This window comes from Pteropus alecto, unplaced genomic scaffold, assembly GCF_000325575.1.
Source record: "Pteropus alecto unplaced genomic scaffold, ASM32557v1 scaffold101, whole genome shotgun sequence".
Lineage (NCBI taxonomy): Eukaryota > Metazoa > Chordata > Mammalia > Chiroptera > Pteropodidae > Pteropus > Pteropus alecto.
In genome coordinates, this window is record NW_006432945.1 from 11,318,473 (window position 1) to 11,327,453 (window position 8,981).

Genomic DNA, 8,981 nt, shown 5'->3' on the forward strand with positions numbered 1-8,981 from the left:
GCTATGCCATTCTGGCCATTTACTGACAAGAATCTTTATGGTTACACTGTGTAAGCTTACAGGACACAGCTAATCATTAACTATGAAGCGCTGGTGCTGGCTGAGGCTAGTCAGGTCAGAGCTATGGGCATAGAAGAACACAAGCTGGGATACAAAGACGTAGTCAGTTTTGTTCACGTCCACATCCATACAGGCAGGATCCTACCTTCCACATACACTTTACATAATTACTTTCTTATGAGCGGGCATTTGGGTCATTTCCAATATTTTGCAATTACAAACAATGATGCAAGGAATACCTTGTGCATAAGTATTTTCAAACTGATGGAAGTGTATCTTCAGGGTGGACTGCTGGGTCAAAAAGGAAGTGCATATGTAGCTCTGCCAAAATCCCCTGGAGAAACCGCGTGCATTTCAACTAGCAAAGTCTGAGTGTGTTTCCCACAGCCTTGCCAGCTGAATTTGTTGTCACACTTTACAGTGTTTGCTAGCCTAAAAGGTGACACGGTATCTCTGTATTGTTTTAATTTGCATTTCTCTGATTATAAGTGAGTTTGAACGTTGTTTTTATATGTTCAAGACAATTTTTATAGTTTTTGAGACCTAGTTACATCTGTTTTCAGTTTTTCTATATGGGTATTTTGGTTATTTGTTCTCAATTTTTAATAGTTCTTTATATGCTGTAAATATTTTCTCCTACTCAGCTGGTTGTCTTTTAACTTTATTATTATGTTTTTTTGCCACGGAATTTTTAAAAAACATTTTGCCTCTGGCTTTTCAGTAACCATTACAGAAAGTTTTTTTCTACAGTAAGATTAAAGAGGAATTCATCTATGTTTTCTCCTAGTAGTTGTGTGGTTTATTTACTTATCTTTTACATTCAGATCTCTAATCCATTTAGAGTTTATTCTTGTGCAAGGTGTGAGACACACATCCCATTTTGTCTTTTTTCCAAATGGCTACTCAGTTGTTCCTACAATATTTATTTTGAATACCAGTTTCTTAAGAAATCATTCTTGATAATAGGAGTGAGTCCCTAACTTCTAATTACCTAAGACCTTTTGTTTATACTACTGTTTTCCTTTATCTTACCACCAATAATTAGTTCTATTCCAATTTTATCCCCTACTGGGTCTTAACTCCTGAAGGCAAACATTATAGGTTTTATCTCTGTATTTCTTCAATGCTTAGCACACAGTGGGCTACTAATATATATTTGCAGAATGCTAACAGTAATTAACCGAAATTATTATGAAAAGTCCAATTCACTCTAGAAAGCAGAGAAAATATCTGCTATATCTGAGGGGGGAGGGGAAAAGTCAGAATTCTTAGGATAAAACCATATCTGGCGCTTTAAAGAGGAAGTGTTCAGTATCTGGAATATTTTCCTCTGTAGACCATCTCGGTTTCTGCTAATGAGGGCTATGGTGACTTTCTTATGACTAGCCGAGACTGCTGATCTTGCTCAAGTTCACAGAGTATAAATATCAAGGAAGATGGTTTTAAGGGATACAATAATGAGAAATGATCGGTCAAAACTAAGAAAGAGAACATTTTCCCCCAAAGTGAGGTCTATTAGTCTAGTGGACAGTCTCCCAGAGGTTATCATGAAAGCCTGAAAAACCTATCAGGTAATATAATGTAAAAGACATTTTCTCATTGTCAGGGGAGATGGACTAGATGAATTTAATTGAAATTCTCCGTCTCTCATTTTTAGGACTCTAAGAATAACAGGATCACAGATGGAGGTGTGCTTTGGAGCTTATTTGTTATTTAAAAAAAAAAAAAAAATTCTTACTGCCTCTGATGAAACACAAGGCACCTAAAACCTATATTATGGAAATGGTGGTGAGCAAAAGGCACAAAGTGAAACAATATAATTACTCTTCATTAATGTCTATCATGGAAAAGATTTTATTAGGCATATAACTATAACTTCTAGAGGCTATTTCCTAATTACACGACTGCTAATCATGTAAATGTTTTTTTCCCCCATTATAAATTTAGGCCCCCAAGTATTAATAAATTGGTCCTTAGTATATAGTACCTTTTATTTACAAACATCCAAGGATCTTAAAATGTTTGTGTAGTATTTCATTATCACAAAAAAGACATCATGGGCCTTAGAGGAGGTCAAACAATTTGCTCTTGGTCACACAAGAAAGATGCTAGCTGAACATATCTTAAAAAATAACATTCTTAGCACCCCTTTGCCTGTTCTAGGTACAAATTCTTAAATGCTAAAATATGAAATCCTTGTACTGATACTCAGGCAGAATTAAAAAGGCAGGTGACACTGGCCCTAGATCACGTGGTCAGAAGAGTGCGGAGCCCTTTTCACTTGCAGGCACCTGATCTGAATGGAGAAGTGCTCCTGAGTGACAGTGGTCTCACCGACTGCATAAGAGATGAGCCTAGGTAGTGAAGGACAGATCACCCAGTTTTGACCTTGACTTCTGCTAGATGTATTATCTGTTTTTCATTTAAGTTTAAAGACTTGCGAGGCAGACCACATCCATTCCTACACATCCAATTATTCCTTGAGTGAGAAGCAAACTAAGATAATTTTCGTGAGTCACTCTATCAATCATCTCTCAGGGCTTCCACAGAAGGAAATTTATTTCTTTATACTGTCCACCATTAATTCTGTTTTACTTAACAGATTAATGTAGACCCTTTAAAAAAAAACAGTACACAATGCTGATTAATTTAAAACCATCAACTAATGATGAAGATGTTATACGAGGTTACTGTCTTTCATTATAAATACCTTGGGTAATCATGACCACCAGTTACGTATTGAGTTTTCATAAACAGGTTAGAAAAAAGGAAAGGTCAGTGCTAGAGTTATAAGATGAATGAGATATATAGTAGTCCCGATCCTCTAGAAGACTGGCCTCTAAATTGTCTTGCCCATGTATCAAATGAGTGAAATATTGCTGGTGTGCATACCTAAAATTATTTACCTATAAAACATAAGAATGTTCTGGTGTATGACTATAAAATATTTCAATAACAAAAATTTTAAAAGAAATTTTAAAAATAAAATATTTATTATTTTCTTTCTGCAACACAAATGGATATGCTGTGTACCCTCTGAAATATATACCTCCCATTCTGGAAACCATCGACTAGAATATCATAGATTGGGGAAGGCAACTGTATAAATAATGACCTTAACAGTACAATAATATTGTCCACTCTTATGGAAGGACAGAGAAGCTCAAGGAAACACTGGACCTGAGTTTTAAAGAATGAGAATGCATTTAGGAAACACAGAAATGTGCAAAGATATCCGAGAAAATTTGGCTGGGGTAAAGTTGGAACACTCTAAGTTTGGAATCTCGGAAAGCTGGTGGGGATGGGATATTGGGTATTACAAAATGAGACTAGATGGGCTGCCAAAAACTAGGCAATGAAAGACTTCCTGTGCCAAGTTAACTTTGGTTTTTATCATATTGTAAAACATGAGTTATAGTCAAAAGCTTTCAGCTGATGACTGATGCTTTTTGTAGGCAACTAGCTCTGAAGACATTTAGATGAGGAAAGACAGAAAGGAAAGAACGAGAATGGAAAGAACCCTCTGTGCAAGCCAAATACAATGTACAAAATTTGGTCCTGTCCATGGGTGTGGGGCCGCGGAGAGCTAATAAAACACTTTGAGCAAAGGAGAGTCAAAGTGATGACCAGGTCTAGATTTTAAAGAGACCAGTCTGGCAGCAGTGTGAAGGTTAAAACGGATGAGGGAGGAACTGGAGGCCAGGAGATGAATTAAAGTTTCTACTGTACTAGATGCGACCAGCTACATATTTAGAGGGGCTCAGTACAAAATACAAGGGCTCTTGTTCCAAAAATAGCAAAAAGTGCCATTAAAGGTACTAAAATAGAAAACTTTCCTTTCTTCAGCGGTCTCTATCTCCAGCTGCCATGGTATTTTAAAGTTGTCCTTTAATGTCATGCTCTCTTGGGCACCAAGGCAAGTGTAGACCTTCATACTAGGGTCCCAGCCCACAATGCAGAAGGTAGGTGGCCCACTGGCTGCCAGGCTGCCCCTCCCCGGCCACTAAATCCACGTGCCACGCCTTGGCCCAGGGCACGGAAGTCGAGCCAGTCTTTTTCCCTTTCCGTGGCCATCCCTGCAATTCACTAGGTACCTGGATTGGGGATGGGCAAGACGCCGAGGTGTGTCCCCTGATCACCTGCCAGACACCAGTGAAGCTGACAGGCAAGCCCTTCTCTGAGACGCCACAGGGTGCATAGCCCAGCCCTTATCTTTCTTATGCTTGTGCACACACCCTCACCAGGGTCAGACAGTGACAGCTGTGGGTGGGTCAGGACGAGAAAGGGAGGTTGGCTGGCGTTCCAGGGTCAGGGATGTGGGCAGGGCAGAATCCATCGCAGGGAGGCACTGGGAGGTGGGACTGTGCAATGGCTCCAAGTCCCTGCACATGCTAATTGTCCCATTGGACTTTCTTATGAAATAGAAATCCAAAGATGAGTCACTGAGAATTCTGAGATGGCAACCCCAGAGTATTAAATTCCATGCCCAGGGGCTTTCTGAGTGGAGACTCTGTGCACTGCACTGGTCTCATGGTCACGAAGCCCGGCATGGCGTTGGTTCAGGGGAAGAACAAGAAGACTGAGTGGGGCTGGGAAAGAGGGAATGGATGACTCTGAAGAGCGGCAAGGAAGATCTGATGGCTGATTCTGGGAGGAAAGAGAACAGAATACTTCGGCTTTTAGGTTTTTGACTCTGGGGAGTGCAGAACTTTGTAGTATTACCAAGTTAGAAATTCAGAGAGAAAACAATTTGGGGGGAAAACCTACGTGAATACGGTTTGGAGAGAGCTGCATATCAATGACTATGGGACGTCAGAACTAAGTGTTAATAGAATACAGAGGACTGTTTAGAAGATTCTCCAAAACAGCATCGCTTTGTATTTCCTGATGTTAATCATTAATTTCACTGCTATACAATAATGAAAATATCCTTCTACGATGAAAATCTCAGCATTATCCCATTAAACCAGCCCACATATAAAATACCTTACAAGAATGCAGAAGCAGAGGTGAACTGAACACATAATGAAAAAGATTAAGCAGTTTAATAGACATGAACTTATGAAAGAAATTATAAAGTACACTAGATGTGAATAACGCTTCAGATGGGAATATTTGCAAAAATTAAAAAATATTTCATGTATATGTGTATATATGACTGCCATAATTTGCTTTTCTTTTAAAACCAAATGTCATGCATATGTCTATATGCGTAACTAAAAATGTATGAAACTATGTTCCTCATAACAGGCAAAATTATGATAGTTTGCATAAAAATGCAAATATGCAAAGTATCAGTAGTGAGCATCTAAAAAAACCTGCAAAAAAGCAGCCAATATGTGATGAAATGTATTTTGTTGTTTTTCCTCCCCAAATACATTTCATTTAACCCAATATATCCACAATATTATCATTTCGACTTGTAATCACTAGTAAGAAGTATTTAGATATCTTCTATTTTTTCTCCAATTTTTAAAACACCAGCTTTATTAAGATATAATTCACATGCCGTCAAATTCCCTCTTTTAAAGTATGAAATTTAATGGTTGTTCTGTATTCATAAAGTTGTAAACTGTTATCACAGTCTAAATTCAGAACACTTTCGTCACTCTCAAAAGATATCCTGTACCTACTAGCAGCCAACCTCTGGTAACCACTAATCTATTTTCTTTCTCTATGGATTTGCCTATTCTGGACATTTCATATAAATAGAATCACACAATATATGGCCTGTTGTGTCTAGCTTCATTCATTCAGCACGTTTTCAAGGTTCATCCATGTTTTAGCAACGTTATCAGTATTTCACTCTTTTTATTGTGTAATAATACTCCATTGTATGGACAGACCACATTTTGTATATCCATCCTTTGGCCGATATTTGGGTTGTCTACTTTTTGGCTATGACATATAATACTGCTATAAACATTCACGTACAAGATTTTGTGCGAGAACATGTTTTCAAGTTTTTTTTTTTTGTATATATACTTAGTAGAATAGCTAGGTCATGTGGCAACTCTACATTTAACCTTTTGAGGAACTAGCAATCTGTTTTTATAGTGTCTGCACCATTTTACATTCCCTCCAGCAACACATGAAGGTTCCAATTTTTCCACATCCTTGCCAACAGTTACTATTGTCTTCCTTTTGATTATGGCATCCTAGTGTGTACAAACAGGCATCTCACTGTGGCTTTGATATGCATTTCCCCAGTGACTCATGATGTTGAGCATCTTGACACAGTCATATTGACCATTGATATGTCTTCTTTGGAGAAATGTCTATTGAAATCCTTCTGGAGCCTTTTCTTTTCATAGCTACTCAACAGTCTGACAACACATTTTGTGGTGATATTTTAATCAAAGAATCTCCTTGGAATGAAGTTCATTTAAAATGCAATTAGTAGATGGCTAATATAAAACAAATGAAACATTTAAAAATCCAGTGGAATGGGACTGGCCCTGGTTGTAGAAATATAAAGGGTCCGGTGGCAGGAAGGCACCTCACAGGTAATACCGTTTACCAGCAATGCTTGTACCTTGCTGAGTATAGGCAGAGCTGAAAAATACAAAAATACCTTTCTGGACAGCTAATCCGAGCAAAATCAAGAAGTTGGCAAGGTTTCCTTTCTATATCTCTAGCTTCCTAACCTTTGTGAAAGAGGAGAGCATCTGATTTCAGCGATATCTCGTGGCAAATTACATGCTCCCTTAAGCAGGCATTATCCCTTCAACATGTTGATCTCCAACTGTGAAATGAAAGGTGTCTAGCCTCCACTTGCCCCTTAAAGCAGAAGAAACATATCTGTGCTTTGAAGAAGAGGGGCTAATAGTACACTATCCGTAACAACAAGCTCTAAGTAAGCTCATCTTGTCCTCTCTCACACAGCCCTCATCTCTGGGGCACGGTAAGTTGGAATCGCCACTAGTCGGCACTGCTACCAACCTGTTTCTAGGAATAACCATAGATTGAGGGTTTCCATCTTTCTCTGATTCTTTCAAGTTTAGAATCTTGGCAATATTCCCTGCCAAGTATTTTCCTCCAGACATTTGCCGTCTCCTTTATCCCCCTTGAGGGGTCATATCTAATCTTATTCCTTTTTTCTCTGCTCCAAATGTTATATTTCCTAGGATGTTTTTCATTAAAAGACTTGAAATTCCACCCATTCTGATTACAAAATAATTTATTTAAAGGTCTGTATAGTTAATATTTAATATCTTCAGACTATAACTTTTTTCACATCCCTATGTTTATTACATTATTTTTACTTCTGGTAGTAATATTTTGAAAGACATATAATATGAATATATATTCATATATTATATATTCATGCATAGACAAATATAAATGTACCCTTTATTAAAAGAGGTATCTGCAGGGTGGTCCTATTATGGATTTTAATTTCACGAAGATGGTCAGTAAAGAGCAGGATGAAAGATGGATCTAGTATATTCGAGCAGTCTAGGACAGAACTTCAAGTGTCCCAGAATACAGGAGCAATGAGAATACGAAAACTGAAATAAATTGTAGCTTGGCTACTATGAATTCAAATTTATTATTTCACCCCTAAGGCTGAGATTCTTAGGCTGGTCAGAGGCCACCAAGCAACAATAAAGTAAGTACTTTGTAAATATAGACTGGTCATCTGAATTGACTGTGGCAAACACTTAGAAGGGCAACTAGTGTACAATGCAGCCATTTGTTTGTGAGCAGTAGCAGGCCACAGAGCAAATGTCACTTATTTTCTCAGTTTCTTATTCCGGACTTGAAGGTACAAAAGAAAGCACTGATGTCTATGGGAAGACACGGACTAAAAAGAGCTCCTATTATTTCAACCAATCATTTAGACAAATAGTTCTCAACCCCGCTGCATGTTAGAATCTTCTGGCAAGTTTTAAACAAAATACAGAAGATTAGGTTCTAGTCCAGAGATTCTGATTCAACTGGTCTGAAGTGGGCACAGGCATTAGTATTTATTTATTTTTTTGAAGTTCTGTAGGTGATTTTTAGGTATAGCCAGAGCTGAAAACCACTGGTTTGGATAATGAACACTTTTTGGTCTTTATTAAGTGTGCATGAAGCCTTCTGTGTCTTTTTTAACATGGAAAAACAAAGACTTTATTGAGGATCTTATTGATCTTACTGAGGATTCTGTTCAAAACAGAGACCAATTGCAGTTGGGCCTGATATATTGATACTTGAGAAAGGATGTAACCTTTCCTTTTATACAGGAATTTAACTTAGTCTACATTTATTGTTCCAAAGCTTTGCTTTACTTTCTAAAAACTATGCAAAGATTTAATCTTTTGACAGCCTTTTGTATCTAGTACATATATCTGATTGAGGATGCTCAGGTGTCACTGTGATAAGAACACAAGGCGGGTTACACAGAAACAATCAGCTATTGCTTTAATTCAGCGATGCTTTCTGGTTGTCTTGGCATATATTTTAGCGCCTGAATTCTTTCAGAGCCAAGCGCAAAGCTAATACAAATGAAGCAGCTGTGACTGCATTGTGCTACGTTCACATGGAAGGCCGACTCAGACCATTGTGTTATGGAAATGAGAACACTGAGCCGAACACCTGGCCTAGAACACAAGCAGCTTTCTGTTAGCCAAAACTAAACTGACGGCATCGTCTAAGGAGCAGTGATACAAAAATCATAACTATCAATAGCCACTTTATAAATAGGATACTGAAGAAAGAAGGCTGTCCCCCAAACTCAGGCAATGTGAAACAAATACACGCAATTACAAGATGTGATCATTTTTCCGAATTAAATTTAAGTACGTGGATAACTTTTCATTAGTTTCTTTATGTCTTCCTTATAACCCCTGTAATATCATTTAAATGTAGTTTTAACAATGTATAAAATAGAATGGATGCCTTATTTAAAGGAAAACACAAATATGACAAAGGTAAAA

The 8,981-nt window shown here is 37.7% G+C and overlaps 1 protein-coding gene across 6 annotated transcripts in view; it reads right to left on the bottom strand.

The window, feature by feature from the left end:
• Positions 1 to 8,981, bottom strand: part of RASAL2 (RAS protein activator like 2) — a 244,807-nt gene that overhangs the window by 56,356 nt on the left and 179,470 nt on the right. The window lies entirely within an intron of this gene.